Source organism: Stenella coeruleoalba, assembly GCF_951394435.1.
Source record: "Stenella coeruleoalba genome assembly, chromosome: 7".
Taxonomy (NCBI): Eukaryota; Metazoa; Chordata; class Mammalia; order Artiodactyla; family Delphinidae; genus Stenella; species Stenella coeruleoalba.
In genome coordinates, this window is record NC_137153.1 from 34,785,622 (window position 1) to 34,811,957 (window position 26,336).

General features: G+C 38.0%; 1 protein-coding gene across 2 annotated transcripts in view; it reads left to right on the forward strand.

Moving 5' to 3' along the window:
- The first annotated feature begins 13,615 nt into the window (after positions 1-13,615).
- The window catches only part of PTPDC1 (protein tyrosine phosphatase domain containing 1), a 90,257-nt gene continuing 77,536 nt past the window's right edge, over positions 13,616-26,336 (forward strand). For both annotated transcript variants that reach the window (XM_079925505.1, XM_079925506.1), the window contains exon 1: positions 13,616-13,775. The gene's annotated coding sequence lies outside the window, so the exon portion shown is untranslated. The remainder of the gene's footprint in view (positions 13,776-26,336) is intronic.

The following is a 26,336-nucleotide window of genomic DNA, read 5'->3' on the forward strand; positions in this document are numbered from 1 at the left end:
TACCAAAACCAGACAAAGATGTCAAAAAAAGAGAAAACTGCTGGCCAAGATCTCTGGTGAACATAGATGCAAAAATCCCCAACAAAATACTAGCAAACAGAATCCAAAAGCACATTAAAAGGATCATACACCATGATCAAGTGGGGTTTATCCCAGGAACGCAAGGATTCTTCAAAATACGCAAATCATTCAATGTGACACACCATATTAACAAATTGAAGGATAAAAACCATATGACAATCTCAATAGATGCAGAAAAAGCTTTTGACAAAATTCAACACCAATTTATGATAAAACACCCCTCAGAAAGTAAGCATAGAGGGAACTTACCTCAGCATAATAAAGGCTGTATATGGCAAACCTGCAGCCAATATCATTCTCAATGGTGAAAAACTGAAACCATTTCCTCTAGGATCAGGAAAAAGACAAGGTCGACCACTCTCACCACTATTATTCAATATAGTTTTGGAGGTTTTAGCCACAGCAATCAGACAAGAAAAAGAATTAAAAGGAATCCAAATCAGAAAAGAAGAAATAAAATTGTCACTGTTTGCAGATGACATGATACTATACATAGAGAATCCTAAAGATGCTACCAGAAAACTACTAGAACCAATCAATGAATTTGGTAGAGTAGCAGGATACAAAATTAATGTACAGAAATCTCTTGCATTCCTATACACTAATGATGAAAAATCTAAAGAAAAATTAAGGAAAGATTCCCCTTTACCATTGCAACAAGAAGAGTAAAATACCGAGGAATAAACCTACATAAGGAGATAAAAGACCTGTGCGCAGAAAACTATAAGACACTGATGAAAGAAATTAAAGATGATACAAATAGATGGAGAGATATATCATGTTCTTGGATTGGAAGAATCAACATTGTGAAAATGACTCTACTACCCAAAGCAAGCTACAGATTCAATGCAATCCCTATCAAACTACTAATGGCATTTCTCACAGAACTAGAACAAAAAATTTCACAATTTGTATGGAAACACAAAAGACCCCAAATAGCCAAAGCAATCCTGAGAAAGAAAAATGCAGCTAGAGGAATCAGGTTCCTGGACTTCAGACTATACTACAAAGCTACAGTAATCAAGACAGTATGGTACTGGCACAAAAACAGACATATAGATGAATGGAACAGGATAGAAAGCCCAGAGATTAATCCACGTGCATCTGGTCACATTATCTTTGATAAAGGTGGCAAGAGAATGGAGAAAAGACAGCTTCTTCAATAAGTGATGCTGAGAAAACTGGACAGCTACTTGTAAAAGAATGAAATTAAATCACTTAACACCATACCCCAAAATAAACTCAAAATGGATTAAAGACCTAAATGTAAGGCCAGACAGTATAAAATTCTTAGAGGAAAACATAGGCAGCACACTCTATGACATAAATTACAGCAAGATCCTTTTTGACCTACCTCCTAGAAAAATGGAAATAAAAACAAAAATAAACAAATGGGACCTAATGAAACTTAAAAGGTCTTGCACGTCAAATGAAACCATAAACAAGACGGAAAGTCAACCATCAGAATGGGAGAAAATATTTGCAAACAACGCAACAGACAAAGGATTAATCTCCAAAATATACAAGCAGCTTATGCAGCTCAATATCAAAGAAAAGAATTACTGAATCCAAAAATGGGCAGAAGACCTAAATAGACATTTCTCCAAAGAAGATATACAGATTGCCAACAAACACGTGAAAAGATGCTTAACATCACTAATCATTAGAGAAATGCAAATCAAAACCACAATGAGGTATCACCCTCACACTGGTCAGAATGGCCATCATCAAAAAATCTACAAACAATGAAAGCTGGAAAGGGTGTGGAGAAACGGAAACACTCTTGTATTGTTGGTAGAGTGGCTGTAACTTGATACAGCCACTGTGGAGGACAGTATGGAGGTTCCTTTAAACACTAAAAGTAGAACTACCATATGAACCAGCATTCCCACTACTGGGCATATACCCTGAGAAAACCATAGTTCAAAAGGACACATGTACCCCAATATTCATTGCAGTACTATTTACAATAGCCAGGACATGGAATCAACCTACTTGTCCATCAACAGATGAATGGATAAAGAAGATATGGCACATATATATAATGGAATATTACTCAGCCATAAAAATAAATGAAATTAAGGAGCTTCCCTGGTGGTGCAGTGGTTAAGGATACGCCTGCCAATGCAGGGGACATGGGTTCGAGCCCTGATCTGGGAAGATCCTCTGAAAAACTAAGCCTGTGCACCACAACTACTGAGCCTGCACTCTAGAGCCTGTGCTCCACAACAAGAGAAGCCATCATCGCAATGAGAGAAGCCTGCACACCACAACAAAGAGTAACCCCCACTAGCCGTAACTAAAGAAAGCCCATACGCAGCAATGAAGACCCAACACAGCCAAAAGTAAATGGAAAGATAGATAAGTAGATAGATAGATAAAATCTATTAAAAAATAGAAATGAAATTGAGTTATATGTAGTGAGGTGGATGGACCTAGAGTCTGTCCTACAGAATGAAGTAAGTCAGAAAGAGAAAAACAAATACCGTATGCTAACACATATATATGGAATCTAAAAAAAAAAAAAAAAAGGTTCTGATGAACCTAGGGGCAGGACAGGAATAAAAACAGAGATGTTGAGAATGGACTTGAGGACACGGGGAGGGGGAAGGGTAAGCTGGGACGAAGTGAGAGAGTAACACTGGTGTATATACACTACCAAATGTAAAACAGATAGCTAGTGGAAAGCAGCTGCATAGCACAGGGAGATCAGCTCGGTGGTTTGCGACCACCTAGAGGGGTGAGATGAGGGTGGGAGGGAGACGCAAGAGGGAGAGGATATGGGGATATATGTGTGCATATAGCTGATTCACTTTGTTATAAATCAGAAACTAACACAACATTGTAAAGCAATTATATTCCAATAAAGATGTTTTAAAAAATAAAGATAATGTAATACATTTTTGTTCATTAAGGTAATCTGTGTATATGACTAAACATGGATTCCCATCTTATACTAAGGGATAAAATGAAAAAACACAATCAGAGCTTTTGCATTGCTAAAAACAGCTAACATTAAATTGAGACAATTGCATTACGGCTTACTCCAAGCACAACTGCAAGTGATTATAAGGAAACAAAATCACAACTTGAATAACTGCTATGCCAGAACATTCATTCTACCCAATAATGGAATATTTGAGCAAAACTAACAGGGCAAGTTCTTCTGTAAGAGCAACAACTTACTGTTCAAGAATGATTGTCCATTTATCTCCCTTACAGTAGGTGGATTCAGAGATGGTCAAGGAGTGGCTACGGTATATTATTGAGGAGAACATAATAGGAGATGGTGTCATGGAATAAACTGTTTTGATATTAACTAGAGAATGCATTTGGTGGAAGTTTGGAAATATGGCTTACAGATTTATGTTTATATCAGGATTTTCTTTTTAATGCTCTAATTCATAAAGCAATCTACTTAGTTAGGTCTAATCAATCATTAATTTTCAGAGATTCAAATCTGGGAAGCAAAAAAGAAAGAGTAAGGATTAAAATACACAGAAATGCTTTAAAAACTATCATTTTAATGTACTGTAACTTGTAACCTTTTTTTTTTTTTTTTTTTTTTTTTTGTGGTACGTGGGCCTCTCACTGTTGTGGCGTCTCCCGTTGTGGAGCACAGGGTCCAGATGCGCAGGCTCAGCGGCCATGGCTCACGGGCCCAGCCGCTCCACGGCATGTAGCATCTTCCCGGACTGGGAAACGAACCCATATCCCCTGCATCAGCAGGCGGACTCTCAACTACTGCGCCACCAGGGAAGCCCATAACCTTTTTATTCCTTAAGAAAAAACATTATTTTGAAAGTGTCACCAGAAACTTCATCACTTATCAAAAATAAGTTAGAAAGAGTTTGCTTGCAAAGCTGAGAGAGTTCAGCACCTCCAAACCAGCTTTACAACAAATGCTAAAGGAACTTCTCTAGGCAAGAAACACAAGAGAAGGAAAAGACCTACAAATCCAAAACAATTAAGAAAATGGGAATAGGAACATATATATTGATAATTACCTTAAATGTAAATGGATTAAATGCTCCCACCAAAACACACAGACTGGTTGAATGGATACAAAAACAAGACCCATATATATGCTGTCTACAAGAGACCCACTTCAGACCTAGGGACACATCCAGACTGAAAGTGAGGGGAGGGAAAAAGACGTTCCATGCAAATGGAAACCAAAAGAAATCTGCAGTAGCAATTCTCATATCAGAAAAAATAGACTTTAAAATAAAGACTATTACAAGAGACAAAGAAGGACACTACATAATGATCAAGGGATCAATCCAAGAAGAAGATATAACAATTGTAAATATTTATGCACCCAACATAGGAGCACCTCAATATATAAGACAAATACTAACAGCCATAAAAGGGGAAATTGACAGTAACACAATCATAGTAGGGAAATTTAACATCCCACTTTCACCAATGGACAGATCATCCAAAATGAAAATAAATAAGGACACACAAGCTTTAAATGATACATTAAACAAGATGGACTTAATTGATATTTATAGGACATTCCATCCAAAGACAACAGAATACGCATTTTTCTCATGTGCTCATGGAACATTCTCCAGGATAGATCATATCTTGGGTCACAAATCAAGCCTTGGTAAATTTAAGAAAATTGAAATAGTATCAAGTATCCTTTCTGACCACAATGCTATGAGACTAGATATCAATTACAGGAAAAGATCTGTAAAAAATGCAAACACATGGAGGCTAAATAATATACTACTTAATAATGAAGTGATCATTGAAAAAATCAAAGAGGAAATCAAAATATACCTAGAAACAAATGACAATGGAGACACGATGACCCAAAACCTATGGGATGGAGAAAAAGCAGTTCTAAGAGGGAACTATACAGCAATACAATCCTACCTTAAGAAACAGGAAACATCTCGAATAAACAACCTAACCTTGCACCTAAAGCAATTAGAAAAAGACCATAAAAAACCCCAAAGTTAGCAGAAGGAAACAAATCATAAAGATCAAATCAGAAATAAATGAAAAAGAAATGAAGGAAACGATAGCAAAGGTCAATGAAACTAAAAGCTGGTTCTTTGAGAAGATAAACAAAATTGATAAACCATTAGCCAGACTCACCAAGAAAGAAAAGGGAGAAGACTCAAATCATTAGAATTAGAAATGAAAAAGGAGAAGTAACAACTGACACTGCAGAAATACCAAACATCTTGAGAGATTACTACAAGCAACTCTATGCCAATAAAATGCACAATCTGGATGAAATGGACAAATTCTTAGAAATGCACAACCTGCCAAGACTGAAACAGGAAGAAATAGAAAATATGAACAGACCAATCACAAGCACTGAATTTGAAACTGTGATTAAAATCTTCCAACAAACAAAAGCCCAGGCCCAATGGCTTCACAGGCGAATTCTATTAAACATTTAGAGAAGAGCTAACACCTATCCTTCTCAAATGCTTCCAAAATATAGCAGAGGGAGGAACACTCCCAAACTCATTCTACAAGGCCAACATCACCCTGATACCAAAACCAGACAAGGATGTCACAAAGAAAGAAAACTACAGGCCAATATCACTGATGAACATAGATGCAAAAATCCTGAACAGAATACTAGCAAACAGAATCCAACAGCACATTAAAAGGATCATACACCATGATCAAGTGGGGCTTATTCCAGGAATGCAAGGATTCTTCAATATATGCAAATCAATCAATGTGATACACCATATTAACAAAATTGAAGGAGAATAACCATATGATCATCTCAATGCAGTGAAAGCTTTTGACAAAATTCAACACCCATTTATGTTAAAAACTCCGCAGAAAGTAGGCATAGAGGGAGCTTTCCTCAACATAATAAAGGCCATATATGACAAACCCACAGCCAACATCGTCCTCAATGGTGAAAAACTGAAAGCATTTCCACTAAGATCAGGAACAAGACAAGGTTGCCCACTCTCACCACTCTTATTCAACATAGTTTTGGAAGTTTTAGTCACAGCAATCAGAGAAGAAAAGGAAATAAAAGGAATCCAAATCGGAAAAGAAGTAAAGCTGTCACTGTTTGCAGATGACATGATACTATACATAGAGAATCCTAAAGATGCTACCAGAAAACTATTAGAGCTAATCAATGAATTTGGTAAAGTAGCAGGATACAAAATTAGTGCACAGAAATCTCTGGCATTCCTATACACTAATGATGAAAAATGTGAAAGTGAAATCAAGAAAACACTCCCATTTACCACTGCCACAAAAAGAATAAAATATCTAGGAATAAACCTACCTAAGGAGACAAAAGACCTGTATGCAGAAAATTATAAGACACAGATGAAAGAAATTAAAGATGATACAAACAGATGGAGAGATGTATCATGTTCTTGGATTGGAAGAATCAACATTGTGAAAATGACTCTACTACCCAAAGCAATCTACAGATTCAATGCAATCCCTATCAAACTACCACTGGCATTTTTCACAGAACTAGAACAAAAAATTTCACAATTTGTATGGAAACACAAAAGACCTCGAATAGCAAAAGCAATCTTGAGAACAAAAAGTGGAGCTGGAGGAATCAGGCTCCCTGACTTCAAACTATACTACAAAGCTACAGTAATCAAGACAGTATGGTACTGGCACAAAAACAGAAAGATAGATAAATGGAACAAGATAGAAAGCCCAGAGAAAACCCACGCACATATGGTCACCTTATCTTTGATAAAGGAGGCAGGAATGTACAGTGGAGAAAGGACAGCCTCTTCAATAAGTGGTGCTGGGAAAACTGGACAGGTACATTTAAAAATATGAGATTAGAACACTCCCTAATACCATACACAAAAATAAGCTCAAAATGGATTAAAGACCTAAATGTAAGGCCAGAAATTATGAAACTCTTAGAGTAAAACATAGGCAGAGCACTCTATGACATAAATCACAGCAGGATCCTTTTGACCCACCTCCTAGAGAAATGGAAATAAAAACAAAAATAAACAAAAGGGACCTAATGAAACTTCAAAGCTTTTGCACAGCAAAGGAAACCATAAACAAGACCGAAAGACAACCCTCAGAATGGGAGAAAGTATTTGCAAATGAAGCAACTGACAAAGGATTAATCTGAAAAATTTACAAGCAGCTCATGCAGCTCAATAACAAAAAAACAAACAACCCAATCCAAAACTGGGCAGAAGACCTAAATAGACATTTCTCCAAAGAAGATATACAGATTGCCAACAAACACATGAAAGAATGCTCAACATCATTAATCATTAGAGAAATGCAAATCAAAACTACAGTGAGATATCATCTCACACCAGTCAGAATGGCCATCATCAAAAAATCTAGAAACAATAAATGCTGGAGAGGGTGTGGAGAAAAGGGAACACTCTTGCACTGCTGGTGGGAATGTGAATTGGTAGAGCCACTATGGAGAACAGTATGGAGGTTCCTTATAAAACTACAAATAGAACTACCATATGACCCAGCAATCCCACTACTGGGCTTATACCCTGAGAAAACCATAATTCAAAAAGAGTCATGTACCAAAATGTTCATTGCAGCTCTATTTACAATAGCCAGGAGATGGAATCAAACTAATTGTCCATCATCGGATGAATGGATAAAGAAGATGTGGCACATATATACAATGGAATATTACTCAGCCATAAAAAGAAATGAAATTGAGTTATTTTTAGTGAGGTGGATGGACCTAGAGTCTGTCATACAGAGTGAAGTAAGTCAGAAGGAGAAAACCAAATACCATACGCTAACACATATATATGGAATCCAAGAAAAAAAATGTCATGAAGAACCTAGGGGTAAGACGGGAATAAAGACACAGACCTACTAGAGAATGGACTTGAGGATATGGGGAGTGGGAAGAGTAAGCTGTGACAAAGTGAGAGAGTGGCATGGACATATATACACTACCAAACGTAAAATAGATAGCTAGTGGGAAGCAGCCGCATAGCACAGGGAGATCAGCTCGGTGCTTTGTGATCGCCTGGAGGGGTGGGATAGGGAGAGTGGGAGGGAGAGAGACGCAAGAAGGAAGACATATGGGAACATATGTATATGTATGACTGATTCATTTTGTTATAAAGCAGAAACTAACACACCATTGTAAAGCAAATATACTCCAATAAAGATGTAAAAAAAAAAAAAAAAAGAAAAGAAGAGTTTGCTTGCAAGTGGCTCTAACTAGTGGGCCTCCAGGAACTTAAGAACAAAACTCTGGTTTTATTCCACACCTCCCACAAAGTTGTCTGTTCTCAACACTATTGTTCTTTATCATGAGAACGATGAAACTTTTACTCTAGGGTGGCAGTGAAAGAGGAGAAATTATATATTAGCATATGAGTTCTATTTGACTTTCACCATCAGAAAACCTTCTGCTTTAAAATTCACAACTTTATTCACTAAGATAAAATGACTCAGACTCACAGGAATGAATTTAATTCTAATTCTCCAATCATTCTTTCTTCCTTCATCAGTATTTTGATGAAAGCCAGTTCTATTTGGTGAGAGATGTAAAACTGCTTAAAATTAGCGTTTATATGTAATTACATTCTTTCATTTTTTTTAAAATCATGCACCTTTGATTTCAAGAGATCAAAAATGAAGTGCACCACTCCAGTCTAGCTTCCTCATACACATCAGAGTATCCCTGGGGAGGATGGAGGACAAAAGTAAGATCTGATTATCCGTCCTTGAACAGGCAATTTAATGACATCTCTACATGGTGGATAATGTGAATTGGTATTCACTATTTCCATTCCATATGCCTTTGGCTGGAGATGTGATAACTATACTTCCCACATTCTCTTGAAGCTATGTTCTTGTATAAATTAGGATTTTGAGATTTGGAGGTGGAAGTGAGACATAGGTTCTCTGCCTCCGCCTTCAGCTCTTTCTACTAGGAAACAAAGTCTTGGATATGTTAAGGTTTTCCTGTCCAGTTCACCAGTATCCCTTCTCCATCCTAGGGGACTAGAGGTTATTACAGCAGCTGCAACAGCAGCACCTACTATTAATTCTGGCTTCCTATCTCTGGATCACAGCTACTGGCTGTGTCTTGAAATCATAATACTGGTAGAGGTCTTGAAAGTAGAAGTTTTCCTAGGCAGTCAGTTCTGTCTCGTTTCGGGCAAGAGGATGCAATGGTTTTAAGCTCTTAGAAATTTCGAAACCTAAAGAATTCATGTGTAATGCCAGAGTAATCATTTTTCCACTGGGGAACCTTGTTATTATTGAGTTGAAACTCCAGGAAGGTTGTTAGGTGAACATGGAATGAGAGTAAAATTGGGTAGGGTTTTTGCACACATTACTGAAAAAAATTTTGTGTGGAACACCCCACACAAGTTGCCATAGTGAAATGATTTCCACATAGTCCAGATTTTCCATAACAGTGCTGATTAAATATGAAGTATTTAACTTTTGGTTAGAAAGTATGATCACTATATATATATATATATATATATATAAAAGTATATCTTTTCAGTAACTAAAATACAGTATTTTTTTATTGGAGTATAACTACTTTACATTGTTGTGTTGGATTCTGCTGTACAATGAAGTGAATCAGCTATATGTATACTTATATTCCCCTCCCTCTTGGACCTCCCTCCCATCAGCCCCCCATCCCACACATCTAGGTTGTCCCAGGGCACCGAGCTGAGCTTCCTGCCCTTTATAGCATGTTCCCGCTAGTTATCTATTTTACACGTGGTAGTGTATATATGTCAATCCTAATCTCGCAATTCCTCCCACCCTCCCCTTCCCCCGTGTCCACATGTCCATTCTCTATGTCTATGTCTGTATTCCTGCCCCGCAAATAGGTTCATCTGTACCGTTTTTCTAGAGTCCACATATATGTGTTAATATACGATATTTGTTTTTCCCTTTCTGGCTTACTTCACTCTGTATGACAGACTCTAGGTCCATCCATATCTCTACAAATAACCCAATTTTGTCCCTTTTTATGGACGAGAAATATTCCATTGTATATATATGTACCTCAGCTTCTTTATCCATCCATCTGACGTTGGACGTTTAGGTTGTTTCCATGTCCTGGCTGTTGTAAATAGTGCTGCAATGAACATTGGGGTACATGCGTCCTTTTGAATTATGGTTTTCTCAGGGTATATGCCCAGTAGTGGGATTGCTGGGTCATATGGTAGTTCTATTTTTAGTTTTTTAAGGAACCTTCATACTGTTCTCCATAGTGGCTGTATCAATTTACATTCCCACCAACAATGCAAGGGGTTTCCTTTTTCTCCACACCCTCTCCAGCTTTTATTGTTAGTAGATTTTCTGATGATGGCCATTCCGACCGGTGTGTGGTTATACCTCATTGTAGCTTTGATTTGCATTTCTCTAATAATTAGTATGTTGAGCCTCTTTTCATACGCCTCTTGCCCATCTGTATGTCTTCTTTGGTGAAATGTCTATTTAGGTCTTCTGCCCATTTTTTTTTTTAACATCTTTATTGGGGTATAATTGCTTTACAATGGTGTGTTAGTTTCTGCTTTATAACAAAGTGAATCAGTCATACATAAACATATGTTCCCATATGTCTTCCCTCTTGCGTCTCCCTCCCTCCCACCCTCCCTATCCCACCCCTCCAGGCTGTCACAAAGCACCGAGCCAATATCCCTGTGCCATGCGGCTGCTTCCCACTAGCTATCTACCTTACTACGTTTGTTAGTGTGTATATTCTGCCCATTTTTTAATTGCGTTATTTCTTTTTTTGATATTGAGCTCCATGAGCTGTTTGTATATTTTGGAGATTAATCTTCTGTCTGTTGATTCATTTGCAAATATAAAATACAGTATTTATATCCAGTTGTGAGATGTGAAAATGAAGTAATGGGACTCTAGGTTATTGGGTTTGCTAAAGAAAATATCATACATATAACCTCTATGATCAGTTGTGCTCTCCATCCAAACTTGGAATCTTTTCATGGATCCAAGAGCAACTCCCTCACCCTCTTTCTAGTGAGGATGTGTAAACACTCAACGCCCCATCCCACAACTTTCCCTCTCACTCTTGGTAGATGATCTGATTGGCTTTGCTTGAGTCAACTGCCCATCCATTGGCTGGGGAAGCAGAGGGTGTCTAAATTAAGAATGTAACTCCCCCCAAAGCAAGGAGGGAATGGATTCTAGTGGCCATAGTATACAAACTCCTTGGCATGCATACATGATCCATCATAATAAGGCACTGCCTAACTCTTCAGTATGCTCTCCTATCCCTCTCTCTTCATACCCAGTAGTCACATATAACTCACACTCTTTGCCATCTACATACTTTTGTACTACCATTCCCTACACTTAGCTGGTGGTCTCCTGTTCAATTTTCAAGACCCTGTTCAGTCATTAGCTCTTTATTTTGTATTTTTATTTTTTAAGTTATCAGCTCTTTAGAAATTCTTCTCTGACAACTCCCTTTTTCTCCCTCGCCTCCCCTCCAGGTTGGATGCCCTTCTCACGTGTTCCCATACCACCCACAGCATCATGATGTATTCAAACTGTCTGTTTTCTTGTCTTTTTCCCGTTTGCCTGATGCACAGTGAGGCCAAATAATACCAAAACGTCACAGTTTGGAACAGAGAAAGGTTTATTGGAAGGCCATGCAAGGAAATGGGTGGCTCACACCTTAAAAGCCCCAAACTCCCCGAAAGTTTTTAGCAAAGCCCTTTTACAGGAAAGGTGGGGGAGGGACATGATTAGTTGTTGCAAACTTCTTGGTGTCAGATCCTTTGTTCTTGAGGTCAGGTCATGGTCAGGTAACTACGTTTCTGTAAATCTCCACCAAACAAACGTTAGTCTCTGTTCTGACAAGAAAAGGGCAAGGTCCCTAAGCAAAACTTTCACCCTCCGAGGTCCAGGTCCTGGCTAAGAGGAGCGGGTGCCTGCAGGGGCCGGTTACCCTGCCCCAGAGCATTTGTCCAGCACCCAGTCTGGGTCCTCCCGCCAGCGCCCAGGCCTGGCTGAAGAGGCAGCTCCCTCAGGGCCAGGTCCCCAGACCCTACCCAGCTGTCATCACTGAGGGAGCCTGGCCCTTAGGCCGCTCAGATGGCGGGGGCCAGGTCCTGCAGACTGCGACCCAGACAGACTGAAGATGCAGAGGTTGCAGAAGGGGCCAAAGGGGCAGGGATGGGGGAGAGGTTCACCGCTGCCTTAAGGCCTGGGTGCAGCCAGTGGGCGGCCTTGGAGAGGGCTCTAGAGTCCTGCAGGACACAGCCCCCAGCCTGTTTCCTGGGTCCCCCAGCTCACCCGAGGCTGCGCAATAACGGTGCCCAGTAACTGGCCAAGTGCTAATGGCTGTACGTTGCCCCGCTCTGTTACAAGCTCACAACTCAAATGGTATTTGATTAGAACAAACGGCAATGTCATATCATATCATTCAACCTAATAGACCAAATGCCTTTCCAGACAATCATCATAGAATGTTAAAGATATGTATATTTCAAGGGTCAAGTTTTAATATAGTTAATAATTGTTACTGTTTCATCTATGACTTTCTTAAATGAAACTGGCTTTTTATTTTCTTTTTCTGCAAAGAGTAGTGGTGAAGAATACAATGACTACAGTTTAATACAAAATAAAGTAAAATAAAATGAAAGACGTGATGTCTGGAGCTCCAACAAAAATTTTGGCCCAAATTTGGGGATAGAAGCCAAGCAGTAAGTATAGAGTAGAGTTTGGATCCCTGGGGTACCTACTTAACACTTTCTGAGAGAGAAGACAAAAGCCATATGTGTTTAAGATGTTGGAATTTGGGGATGCAGGCGAACCCATCAGTCCATCTGTTAACAGCTAGTGTGAGATTGACTGCTGGGCTTTGCTCTAATCCCAGTATTCCCATCCCTTGCGGTGTCCTTGGGAACATCCTGGGACTAGCTGGAGGCCAGGCGGCCAGTAAGAGTGGGGCTGGACCAGGATGACAATAGAGGGAGAAAAGGCGGGTAACAGACTCCAGGTCCAGGGCGGAGAGGCTGGCCAAGCCCCATACTCTGTCAGCCCTCGTCCGTACTCCTTTCCCTTCCTTCTCCCACCGAACTCCGGTGTCCTCCGGGGAGAGCAGAGGGAGTCAGAGCCGGACTTCGGCTACCCGCAGCCGTGCAGAACCGAGCCCGAGACCACCCACGTTATCAGGACCCCTCTCGCGGCCCTGTTGCCAGCTAGTGCCACGCCGCCCCCTCAGCCCGCCGCCCGCTTTGAAAGCGCCCGGAGCTTCCAGCTGCGTCATGGGCTGTGTCGAGCTGCCATTCGCCAGCGCGCGTCACGTGCGGCAGCGCGCGGCGGCGATTGGTGCGGTACGAGGAGGCGGGGGCGGGCCGGGGACCGCAGAGGCAGAGTTGACTCAGCCCCGAGCGCCCAGCGGCGGTGAGCGGTCTGCTAGGCGGGCGGCCTGGTAGAGCAAGGCCGTGAGGGGCGGTGGTGTTGCCTATCCTGCTGCGGGGGGCGGCGGGGCCTCTGGGACATCCCGGCGAAGCGCGGCCTGTGGGGTTCGGTTGAGGCTGCGGCCGGCGGGAGGGGAGCGAGTGGGGCGGGGCCGGCGGGGGAAGCTGCGAAGCTGACCCGCCAGCCGCTGCTAGGACTCTGGATGAGGAGTCGGGGAAGAGGTGCGCGACTTGCAGCTAACGTAGCTGCGCCTGCGACTCCAACACCGTCCTAAACGTCTGGATCAGCACGTGGTGAGTGCTGGAGGGCACCTCAGTGAGGGGGACTGGCCTGGGTCTCGGGGCTGCAGGGCCGGGGCGCGAGGGGCCGTCCTCAGCCCCCGCCCAGGACCCGACCTGGATCTCGAGAAGCTGAATGTCGCCATTCTCCTGTAGAAGCTCCTGATTTTTAAATGTTAGTAACTAATTAAAAGTAAATAAGTAAACACGGGGGGAACCAAACAAGTTGTTGACGGGCCGATTCCAGACCATCAGTTTGTGACCTATGTAGACCAGATTCTCTTCCTGATTTGTGGTGTGACCTTGACCAAGTCACGTCTCTCTGGGATGGGCATTCTCAACATGGGTAATAGTGCTCATATACCTGGGGGTCAGAAAGGTCTTAGAAAATACAATGGCTTGTGGCTTTGCAAAGGGCCACAGAATATAAGCAGATGTACATGTGGCGTTAAAATGTTAATAGGGGCTGGGGGAATTAGAAGAGAAAATGCCTAGAAAGGCTTCTGGGGGAGAGAGTGGGGAAATGAGAAAAAGGTGAGAAAAGGCTTCAACCTCACTGCTTTAAGGGAAGAGGTAAACAGACGTTCCTGTGATACTTGTATATATTAAAGGATTAAAACAAACTAGCATTTATAGACAGAGTTGGAAGAACCTGAGAGGTCATCTAACTATTAGAAAAGTTTTGTGACACCATACATGTACACACACATAATTTTACTTGGTCTCCAAAACAAACTGTCATTCCACTTTCTATAATGAGAAAATTGAGAGTCAAAGCGTTTGGGCGATGTGCTGCAGTCAGAGCTATTAAATGGAAGAACTGGAATTTAAACCCAAGTCTCTATGGCTCCAAACCCGCCTGCACAACATGTTGCCTCTCAGCCTGTGGTCCAATTATGTCACAACCAAGAATTCTACTTTGTGACTTTTTAAAAATGAAGATTCCCAGTACCCTCCACTCCAGAAATGTGAATTCAGTATCTGGGACCGGGACCGGGAATCTGCATTTTAATAACTTTACTAGGTGATTCCATTTTGGTGATCCAGGGACCATTTGGAGAACAACTACTCTAGTCTAATTTCCCACCCAGTCCCCATGTCCTCATGGGATTGTACCCTAGGGATTCAAAATTCCCCTTCCAGAGCAGAGATTCCATCTCCTCTTCCAGATAGGTGACCAACCAAGCTTTGGGAGGAAGTCCTTTGTTGGGAGAAGCCAAAGTTTATGAGACAGCACGTTGCACAGCTCTGTTTGAGAAAGTGCTGACAATTTTGCTTTTTTTTTCTTTCTCTCCCTTCCCCCCCCCTCGCTTCCTTCCTTCCTTCCTTCCTTCCTTCCCTTCTTCCTTCTTTCTTTCCTCCTCCCTCCCTTCCTTCCTTACCTCCCTCCCTCCCTCCCTTCCTTCTTTCTTTCCTTTCCTTCCTTCCTCCCTCCCTTGCTTCCTTCCTTTTTTTGTAGAGCTTCCTTCACTGCTATTCTGACCCTCCTGAAAAACCAGGCTCAAGGCATTTCTTTTAAAGTTAATATTAAACTTTAAAACACCATGAAAAAAAGTTTAAAAGCCACAATTCACTCATAATGCTACCAGTCTAACAATGTTCATGTTCCGTTGTATTGTTCTACTGTTAATTAATGATCTCCCTCTTGTTAATCATTGAACAATCATAGATTGTTCAAGTTCACAAAATTTAGAAAATTCTTCCAAGAGATAGGCTTGAACTTCACAATTCCTATTGGAAATCAGAAAATTATGCTGAAGATAAACTTTAAATCACAGTTTTCTTGAAAGCATGTCTCATTCTTCTTCCAAATTCCTCAAAATCTGAAGGTTTTTCTTTAGTTCTAAAATAAATGGTATAGTGGGAATGAAAATGTATACACTGAAATATTTCTTCTCTAGTAACTTTATCTGTTCTTTCCCATATCACTTCAACCTCACCAAAATATATGTTTAATTACTTAGTTTGCTTATAGATTTCCTGTTCTAAAAAATATAAGTTGAATAATCAAAACATTTCTTTGCAATTATTATCATTTAATGCACTTTGTTGCTGAAAAGGTTTTAGTTTTCTGGCTCTTGTGGAGGCAGTATGGGATAGAGAAAATAAAGTGGGTTTTGGTTTAAGGAAAACTTCATGTTCCAATCCCAATTCCAACACTTTAACCTTGGGCCATTGACTTCCTCTGTTTTTCTCACTTAGCTCATCTTTAAGATGGGGACAGTGCCACCAGGGTTTTATCTGAGACAGCATTTATAAAGCCACCAGAGTACTAAGCACAACTCTTTTTCTACTATTAGTTCTCTTTCTCCTTCACTCTTTTTAGAGCAAATTTGTGAGTTCCAATCCTGCTGTATAATATTTGAGGTTATTTTCATTTCCAAAAGAGATGCAGAGGGTTTTTTGGGGGATCTTCTGTGTGTGGCATAAACAAAATCCATAAAAATAATAGTGAACCACCTTTTAAATTTTTCTTTGAGAAATCTAAGGGCATAGACTATCTAGCTCTTTATCACATTTTGCTATGACCAAAATCATCCATTTGTTAATTCGGTAAACATTTATGAACACTTATTAGTGCCAGGCATCTAAATGTAGGGGATATACCAGTGAAGAAGACAAACAACGTCCCTTATCTTACAAAAATTATATAAGAAAAGGACAATAAATGAATAAAACAAGGTAATTACAGATTGTGATAAATGCCAGGACAATAAGACTATAAAGTGTCTCAGTGTTAACATGATAAGGAACTGTGTTCCTCACTGAGTTTAATTTGTAACAAATATTGGTTAGAAAATTCTCTAAAAAGTCTCAGTTAAGATTGTGAACGTAGATTGTGTGTCAGAAAATGGAGAACTTAAGGAAAATAAATGATCACAGTTAAAGATTACGGAGATCTGAAATACTGTAATTTTTACAATTGATGCAAGAGATGTGATTTACAGTGGTTCCATAGAACTGTCAATGTTGATAGTTCTTTACCTTGACTTTAAATAAGTTATAATATTTTTCTTGGAAATTATTCCCTTTAATAGAAATTAACATGGGTACCTAGCTTGGTAGAAAATTGTGTCCAAAAAACATCTTCCTCTATGGTTTCTGTAAAATTTATTGATTCTTAAGCCCATGGGAATTTTAACACACAGTGAGTATGGACTGACCATTATAAAACAGGTGTCTAAGAAACTTTAGATGTAAGTCCAGTAATTTTAGATATAATTTAGAAGTTACATATCTTTATTTTTCTAGTTTATCAGTGATCAATCTGATCACAGTAAATTGAGCAAATTGGATTTTTAAAAAAACTGAATTTTGCAAGTGGCTAGTTACAATGATGAAAATTTGAAACTCCCTATCTACATACACTTGCCTGAAAAAAATAACTTAAGAATATTAATAGGGATTCAGCTTTAGCATTTTCTCAGTTTGTTATTGATCATGTTTTCTGGGCTATGTAGTTAAGTATTTGGACATGCTTTTTTTGTCTTGGTTTAAAACCTAACATTCGTTCTCTTGGGTAATAAACCTTTATGATTTTAATCCATAACTTTTTGAGTAGTAGGTTCTACCTCAAGATCATCACCCAGCCTCATTCTAGCTGCTATGAAAGAATACTTCCTCTCTTTGCTCTTTCTCTTGGGTGTGAATAAGTATCAGTCTTTGGATCATACTTTCCTGTCTGGATGCTGCTGTGTTTATAACACAAGGAGTTGACCATTGCAGGTGGAGAATGGTTTGGAGAAAGCCCACAAATAGTATTTGAGGGAAACAAAGGCATGCCTTTTTGATCTCTGAGTCATTTCTATTCACTACAGTTCAAGCAGCACCATTTCTTCTGCACACTTGATCTAATAATTTGTGGCACTCTCCCCTTCAAAAGCAAGGTTGTCTGGCTGCATAAATGAACTCGGGACTTTATTTCATCAAAAAAATTTGAATACTTACTATGTGCTAGACATTATAGTAGTTTAAATGGATCTGTTATTATGGATTCAGTGACAAATTTCTGTAAGTTTAAGAAGGGCCAAGTGATCTTAGCTACTCATGGAAACATTTTCTCATTTAGAAACATGCCTTTGCAAAGTCAATCTTGATTATGTTACTTTTATAGCTTTATAAAGACTAATTCAGCTCTAGGTGGAAAATGTTCTAGAGAATATATATTTTCTCCATTTTAAAATATCTTCTGTTCTAGGAATTAAATAGCCCAGTAGTTTAATTTAGTGTTGTGACTGTGGATTTTTTTTTTACATCTTTATTGAGTATAATTGCTTTACAATGTTGTTTTAAGTTTCTGCTGTACAACAGAGTCAATCAGCTATATGTATACATATATCCCCATATCCCCTGCCTCTTGAGCCTCCCTCCCACCCTCCCTATCTCACCCCTCAGGTGGTCACAGAGCATCAAGCTGATCTCCCTGTGCTATGCAGCAGCTTCCCACTAGTTACCTGTTTTACATTTGGTAGTGTATATATGTCAGTGCTACTCTCTGTGACTGTGTTTTTATTTTATTCTATTCACAATACCGTTTCCCAAGAAGTTTTCATATAATATATATTGACTTTTAAAAATAATGTTTTCTAGGAAGAAAATAAAGGTATAAAGGTAATATATATTTGGTATCAAACTTAGAAAATATTAATAATCAGAAAATAAAATAAAATACACCCTGTTAATATTTTGATATATATTCTTCTGGTCTTTCTCTGTGTACCTATTTTATTTATATATTTCTTTGATAAAAATGAGATCATACTCTGCATTCTATTTCACAGCTTGTATTTTTTAATCTAGTATTACATGGCAAATAAATATGCTTTTTTATTCACATGATTCCCGTTCTTTGTAAGCAGATGTTTTATTGCTAGAATAGGGACTACAAGAATCTATTTATTAAATTATTCTGCAGGATAAATTCAGAAACCCAATCTACCAACAAAATCCACTTCTCTGCTCCTTTCCATCCTTAATTCTGTCCCCGTTACTCCCCACTGCCCATTCTCCCACCCCCAGGAGGGTTCTGTTGGGGGAATCTCTGAAGGAAGGTTTATCTAGTCAGTTACATACTAACGCTTAAGATCTCATCTTTTCAAACCTTTTCAGCCAATCCTTCAGCGTTTTTAGTTTTTACTTTATTTGCTAGAGAACCTGTTTTGTGAATGGATGGGCTTATTCCTATTCTAAGGTCGAAATCTTTTATCCACCCTTTTTATAAACCATAACAGATTTCAACTTCCCATCAAGAGTGGAGCTGGGAGGGTTTGGAGTAATGTGGGAAAATAAAAATCATATGCTGGAATTCTTGCTCAGAATTGTAGGGGCAGGGGAGATATCTGAATAAAAATATGTTTAGGGTTGAGTAATAGACATTCAAATTTAAGTTTTTTGTGTTCCAAAGAAAATGGCTCAGTTTTTAAATTCCATCTTGCCTTTTGTGTATTACTTCAAACTCTCTAGCAATTTTGTTTTATCTGTTGCTAATGTGCAAATATATTTGACTATTAAATATCCCTGTTTTGAAATATACAGTATTTTTGTTTTCATTCTCAATGTCTTTATACTCTATGAGAAATTATATATAAATGACTCAAGCCACAGATTAAGTTTATATTGGATTTTAAAAACAACGGTAGGAATGGGTTTTAAATTGTAGTATGAAAGTAAATACCCAGAAGTGTACATAATTGTAACCAGTGCAACTATAGAATCTTTTGAAGACAAATTTATTTCTATAAAAGGAGAAAATTTTTAAAATTAAATGTTTAAAAATTTAGAAAATACCAATAGGCCAAACAGAAAAAAACACTTAGCATCCCACCACTGTTAATATTCCATTAGTTTACTAATCTAATTTGCCTTTCTCTTTCCTAATCTATAGTGAATGCTATTCATAATGGTCATATCAAATGATAGCTTTCCCGTGAGTGCTTTAACTCTATTTGAATTGAATATGTATACATTATCTTTTTTGAACCTGTTTTGTGAATGGATGGGCTTATTCCTATTCCAAGGTTGAAATCTTTTATCCACCCTTTTTATAAACCATAACAGATTTCAACTTCCCTTGCACATCTATAGATATCTGGCCCATCATGTGTCTTTAGGGAAAAGCGTGAGCATACTAACTTTTTAAGTTTGTTTTAATAATCTGAGTGATAACAAAATAAGAAATAATATAAGTAATAATGGAAAATATAGAAATGTGTAAAGGAAGAAAACAATCACACTCCCATTTTTGGTCAATTTCTTTCAAGTCCTTTTTCTCTGCCTATTTATTTTTACAAAGTATGTGTACAGTTTTTGTATTTGACTTCCTTAATAGAAGTGTTAAATCAATTTTTAATATTTTAATATGTCCCTGATATAATGTACTGCAGCTAATGCTAGCCCCTGTCTTTCCCAGCTCCTCCATCTGAATTCTCCTGCAGGCTAGGTTCTTCCCAGATGTTGATCATCCTGACATGGATGCTTTATAATATTCATTGTCATCATTGCTGTCATTTCTTGAACACTTCTTATGTTTCTGTACTTTATATTGGTGGCTTATCTGAACAAGCTTACTTTATCATGTCCTGGTGAATGCTATTATTGGACTGCTATGTCTTCCTTTCTTCCCCATAGCTGAGTTCATTTTCTCAGCCCCTGTAATCTCCACATTTCCTCCATTCTATAAGTCTGTTTTGCACAGGTCCTACCATGCATCTAATTTAGCCTGCCTAATTTTGTCAGTAAAAGGCTGTAAAGAATCAACTGACTCTAGTTCACTGTTTTCTTTCCTTTGAGCAAAAGCTCATTGAAAACAAAGATGATAAGCAGGACCACAGGGGAGGTTTTCTTCTCTCTGTGACTATTTGTGTGTGGTTCCTGGTGCACATGGGAAAAGTATTCTCATTTAGATAATTTTCTTCTCTTCTGTCTTATGCAAATGATTAGATATTTCAAAACAGGGAAAACACAGTTCTGATTATTTGTGTATTTTTAAAGTGTGAATGCCATTAATGGTCTAAATTGCTATAAAAAGATTGTAGAATAATTGTGCTTTTAGCTTGTACCTTTCAAAGTCTTGTTGTCTAATTATTACTTGGATCAGTGGTAGACCTCCTAGATAGACAAATCAAACTTCAAAATTCCTCACATTGGTGAAGATGGAAATAAAATTGAACTATTTTTCTTTATATTAAATTTTGGACTTAAATTTTATACTTTTTTAAAACTAACTTTTCTAGGTGACTATAACAATATAGACTAGAAGTAATATCCTTTTGTCACGTAAGCGGTGAAATTTATTGGTTTCAGCAGAGTGAATCTTGTCCTGTGGGCATTTGGGGAAGAGATTTTAACATATAGCAATCATTCACTTTGTGCTAGACATTGAGACCAAGGGAGCCTGGTACAATATCCACCCTTCCTTCCTAAGCCTATCCCTCAGGTCATAGTGAACAACTCTGACTCCTTTTCCACACTTCATTACTCCCTGAGTATATGTTTTCATCCTTTCTACCAGACAATTATGTTTTTAAAGGTCAGGGCCTATTTATTTATCCTTATATTCCCCATTACTCTCATAGTTCTTGGCATCTAGTAGCAGCTCAAATATTTATTATATTGAATTGGACTGTTGTTCATGTGAGTCCCTAACTATCCTGGCCTCTTCCCCTCTAAACATATTCCAGTTTATCGGTCTTTTTTCAGTTATGTTCCTTGTATGTTCTGTCTTCTGACTTTGAAAAAAATATATTTGCACAAAGACACAATTTTACATGATTGAAAGTTGGAAAAATATCAAAGATGACCTAATTTTATTATTATTGAGGATGTCAAAGTTTTCTCTTACCAGACAGTTATAACTGAAAACTGTATTATTTATTTTGTTGCTCAAATTGTTCCAGCATTTGCCATTGGGAGTTCTTCCAGTTGGCTGAAAGAACGTTGGCATAGTCCCAGCAGTTTGTGTTTTGAGCACTTTCCTACTTTCTGGCACTGTAGGATGCTCCAGGATCATCTTGTATATTCCTTGCTCCACCCCTAAAATCAGCCATTTCTTTTTGTTTGTTTTTGTTGTTGTTTATTTTTTTCTTTTCCATTATGATTTATTACAAGATACTGAATATAGTTCCCTGTGCTATATAGTAGGACCTTGCTGTTTATCCATTCTATATATAATAGTTTGCATCTGCTAATCCCAAACTCCCAATCCATCCCTCCCGCACTCCCCTTCCCCTTGGCAACCACAAGTCTGTTCACTATGTCTGTGAGTCTGTTTCTGTTTTGTAAATAAGTTCATTTGTGTCATATTTTAGATTGCACATGTAAGTGATATCATGTGGTAATTTGTCTTTCTCTTTCTGACTTAACTTCACTTAATATGATAATCTCTAGGTCCATCGATGTTGCTGCAAAGGGCATTATTTCATTCTTTTTTATATAAAATCAGCCATTTCAACAAGGATCCCCAGATCCTTTTATTGTAGAATGGTATTAGAAACCAGGCATTGATCTAATCTGCTCATCATTGCAACTGGGGTGTCACTGCCTTTAGGCCCTGTCAGTGTTAGAAAGTAAATGTATGTATATTAACCTGTGTATGTATACACATCTGTATTATTTCTACTATTACTCATCAGTTCCTAACTTAAGCTAAACAGGAGTTCCCACTGATGTCTCAGACTCTAGTTCAGAACTACATGGTTCATTTTAGCCTCTTCCCCTTACTTATCTGTAAACTCCCATTCCAACAGTGAGAAATCTAGCTTCTACCATTCCCCATCTTTTTACTTATTTTATCAGTCGCAGTGTACAAGTACAGCAGTATCAGAATTGTTAACCAGTACCTCGAGAAACAACATTACCAACTACAGTATAGTGTTCATATACAGTTCCTTTTGTTTTGTCCTGCAGTCTCCAGTCATTTCCAAAGATACTTAGAGCCGTTTCTCCCCATCCCCTCCAGTGGGGTTATGTCATACATTTGTAATACAATTAAGTTTTTTTGTCATAGTCTGCATTCCATGCTGGAATTCCCCCCCTCCACCCTCTTAGTTGAGTTTTGTTTTAATTTTCATTTTAAAATATTACATTGATTCCTTGTGCTATGAAGTTCCGTGGGTTTTGACAAGTGGATAACATCATGTATCCATCACTGTAGTGCAAGACAAAATAGTTTAATGGCTCTAAAAAATTGTGCTTTACCTAGCCACTCCTCTGCCCTTTCCAGACCACTTACAAAAACTGATCTGTTTTCTGTCTTTTCTAGAAAGTCATATAAATGAATCATACAGGATGTAGCCTTCTCAGACTGGATTCTTTCACTTGGCATAATGCATTTAGGATTTATCCATGATTTATCCATGTTGTTGCATAGATTAATGGCTTTTTCTGTTTGATCACAGAATGGTGTTTGTAGCATGATTGTAACATCTTGGTTGTTTCCAGGTATTGGCAGTTGGTAACTACGAATAGATCTTTTGCCCATTTTTTTTTTTTATTTCATTAGGAACTAAAAAATAGAATATCAAGGTTTAATTTTTAATTTCAAAGCAAAGTTCAGACGATACAGAAGTGTATAAAGGAAATAAAATAGGATAAATGCTCCCTTTTTGCTCCAAACCTAAATCTTTTAAAATAACTGGTGTTAACAAATTGACACATATGCTGCAGGTTTTTCCCCTATGCTTCTAGTAACAGAAATGCATTTTTTTCTATAATTTTGAAATGTTTTACATATAAACCTAACTAGACTAAAATTATTACTCTGCAACTTGCTTTTAGTTTTTAACTTATCACTGTATTATAGTCAGTGTTCCAGGTCAGTACATTTAAATCTAACTTGTTCCAGCTGGTTTTCATTCCATAAGAAATATGTGCTATAATTTGCTCGACCATTTCTTACTCAAAAGTATTCAAATTAATACCAGTTTCTTGTCTACAAGAAAAATACTACAGTAACCACACTTTTATACACACTGATGGCCTTTTAGTTTTTTTCTTAAATAAAAATACACTATATGGATATCTATAATTTTATAATTTACCAATATATAAACAGAAAAAAAGCAGTAGGCTTTTTGGGAATGGTAATCATATTCTATCCTGAAACCTATCCTTCCTGTCAGTTTTGCTCTCACTCTCACTCCTGCCCTCTCTCCTCACCATTTCCCTCTCTCATTTTGCTCATTAAAAAAAAATTAGGTTTTCTTATTCAACCTTAAAAGTTTCTTTGTATATGCTGGAAACATGTCCTTTGTCAGTATGTGATTTGTAGATATTTTCTCCCAGTATGTCTTTTCTTTCTTTTTCTTTCTTTCTTTCTTTCTTTCTTTCTTTCTTTCTTTCTTTCTTTCTTTCTTTCTTTCTTTCTTTCTTTCTTTCTTTCTTTCTTTCTCTTTCTTTCTTTCTTTCTTTCTTTCTTTCTCTCTCTCTCTTTCATTCATTCATTCTTTCTTTCTCTTCCTTCCTTCCCTTTCTTCCCTTTCTTCTTTTTTTCTCTTTCTCTCTCTGTCTTTCTCTCTCTCTCTTTCTTTTCTTTCTTTCTTTCCTTATTTATTTATTATTTTTGGCTATGTTGGGTCTTTGTTGCTGCGCGCAGGCTTTCTCTAGTTGTGGTGAGCAGAGGCTACTCTTTGTTGTGGTGCACAGGCTGCTTATTGTGGTGGCTTCTCTTGTTGCAGAGCACGGGCTCTAGGCATGTGGGCTTCAGTAGTTGTGGCTCATGGGCTCAGTAGTTGTGGCTCGCAGGCTCAGTAGTTGTGGCTTGTGGGCTCTAGAGCACAGGCTCAGTAGTTGTGGCACATGGGCTTAGTTGCTCCATGGCACGTGGGATCTTCCCGGACAAGGGCTTGAACCCGTGTCCCCTGCATTGGCAGGTGGATTCTTAACCACTGTGCCATCAGGGAAGCCCCCAGTATGTCTTTTCATTCTCCTAACAGTGTCTTTCACAAAGCAAGGGGTTTTGATTTTAATTAAGTCCAACTTAAATTTTTTTCTTTTATGAATTTTGCTTTTGGTATTGTACTTAAAAACTCATCGCCAAACCCAAAGTCATGCAGATGTTCCCCTACATTTTCTTCTAGAAATTTTATAGTTTCTGCATTTTACATTTAGGTCTGTGATCCGTTTCAAGTTAATTTTTGTGTAAGACGTGAGGTTCAATTTGTTGCATATGGACTTCCAATGTGTAGCATCATTTGTTGAAAAGACTGTTCTTTCTCCACTGAATTGCTTTTGTACCTTTGTCAAAAAATTTACAGTATTTTTGTAGGTCTGTTTCCATACTCTCTATTGTTTCCATACTCTCTATTCTATCCCATTGATTGATGTGTCTATTCTTACCCTGTGTTCATTATTGTAACAGTGAGTCTTGAAATTAGGTAATATAAATCCTTCAACTTTTGTTCTTCTTTCTCAGAATTGAATTAGTTATTCTAGTACCTTTACCTTTTCATAAAATTTTAGAATATGCTTATGTATGTCTATAAAAAACCTGGCTGGAATTTCAGTAGGGATTTCATTAGGCCACAGAGAATTGACATCTTTACTGTGTTGAGTCTTCCAGGGCAAGAACACAAAATATCTCCTCTATTTATTTAGATTTTCTTTCTTTCATCAGTGATTTCTAGTTTTCTATACTCAAATCCTGTACATATTTTGTTAGATTTACACCTAAGGACTTCATTTTGGGGGATGTTATTATAAATTTATTATTTTTAAAAATTCAAATTCTGAGTATTCGTTGCTGGTATATAGAAAAGCAGTTGACTTTTGTGTATTGACTATGTAACTTTTGACCTTGCTAAACTCATTTATTATGTACAGGAGTTATTTGGTAGATTCTTTGGGGTTTTCTGCATAGCAGTTATGTTGTCTGTGATTAAAGCAGTTTTGCATATTTCTTCCTTTCTAGTCTGTATACCTTTCATTTCTTTATTTGAATACACTAGCTAGAACTTTTAGTATGAGGTTGAATTAGAAGTGGTGAGAAAGGACATCCTTGCCTTGTTCCTGATCTTAGGGGGAAACTTAACATCTTGTTATTGAGGATGATGTTAGCTGTGACTTTTAAAAAATAATCTTTATTAGGTTAGTGAAGTTCCCTTCTATTCTCAGTTTTTTGAGAGTTTTTATCATGAATGGATGTTGAACTGTTTCTGCTCATGTATTAATATGATTACATGATTTTTCTTGTTCAATGTATTAAAATGATGAATTACATTGATTAATTTACATATGTTAAACCAACTTTGCAATTTTGGTATGAACGCCCATGTGATCAAGATGTATTACCCTTTTTATATATTGCTGGATTCAGTTGACTAATATATTTACATCTAAATTCATGAAAGATACTCTTTTATAGTTTTCTTTTTTGTAATACCGTTGACCCTTGAACAACATGGGTTTGAACTGTGTGGATCCACTTATACACAGATTTTTTTCAATAAATACTTACTACAGTACTGAACGAACCCTGTTTGGCTGACTCTGCAGATGTGGAACTGTGGATACCAAGGGCTGATTGTAAAGTTATACAAGTGGATTTTCAACTGCATGGAGGGTCAACATCCCTAACCCCAA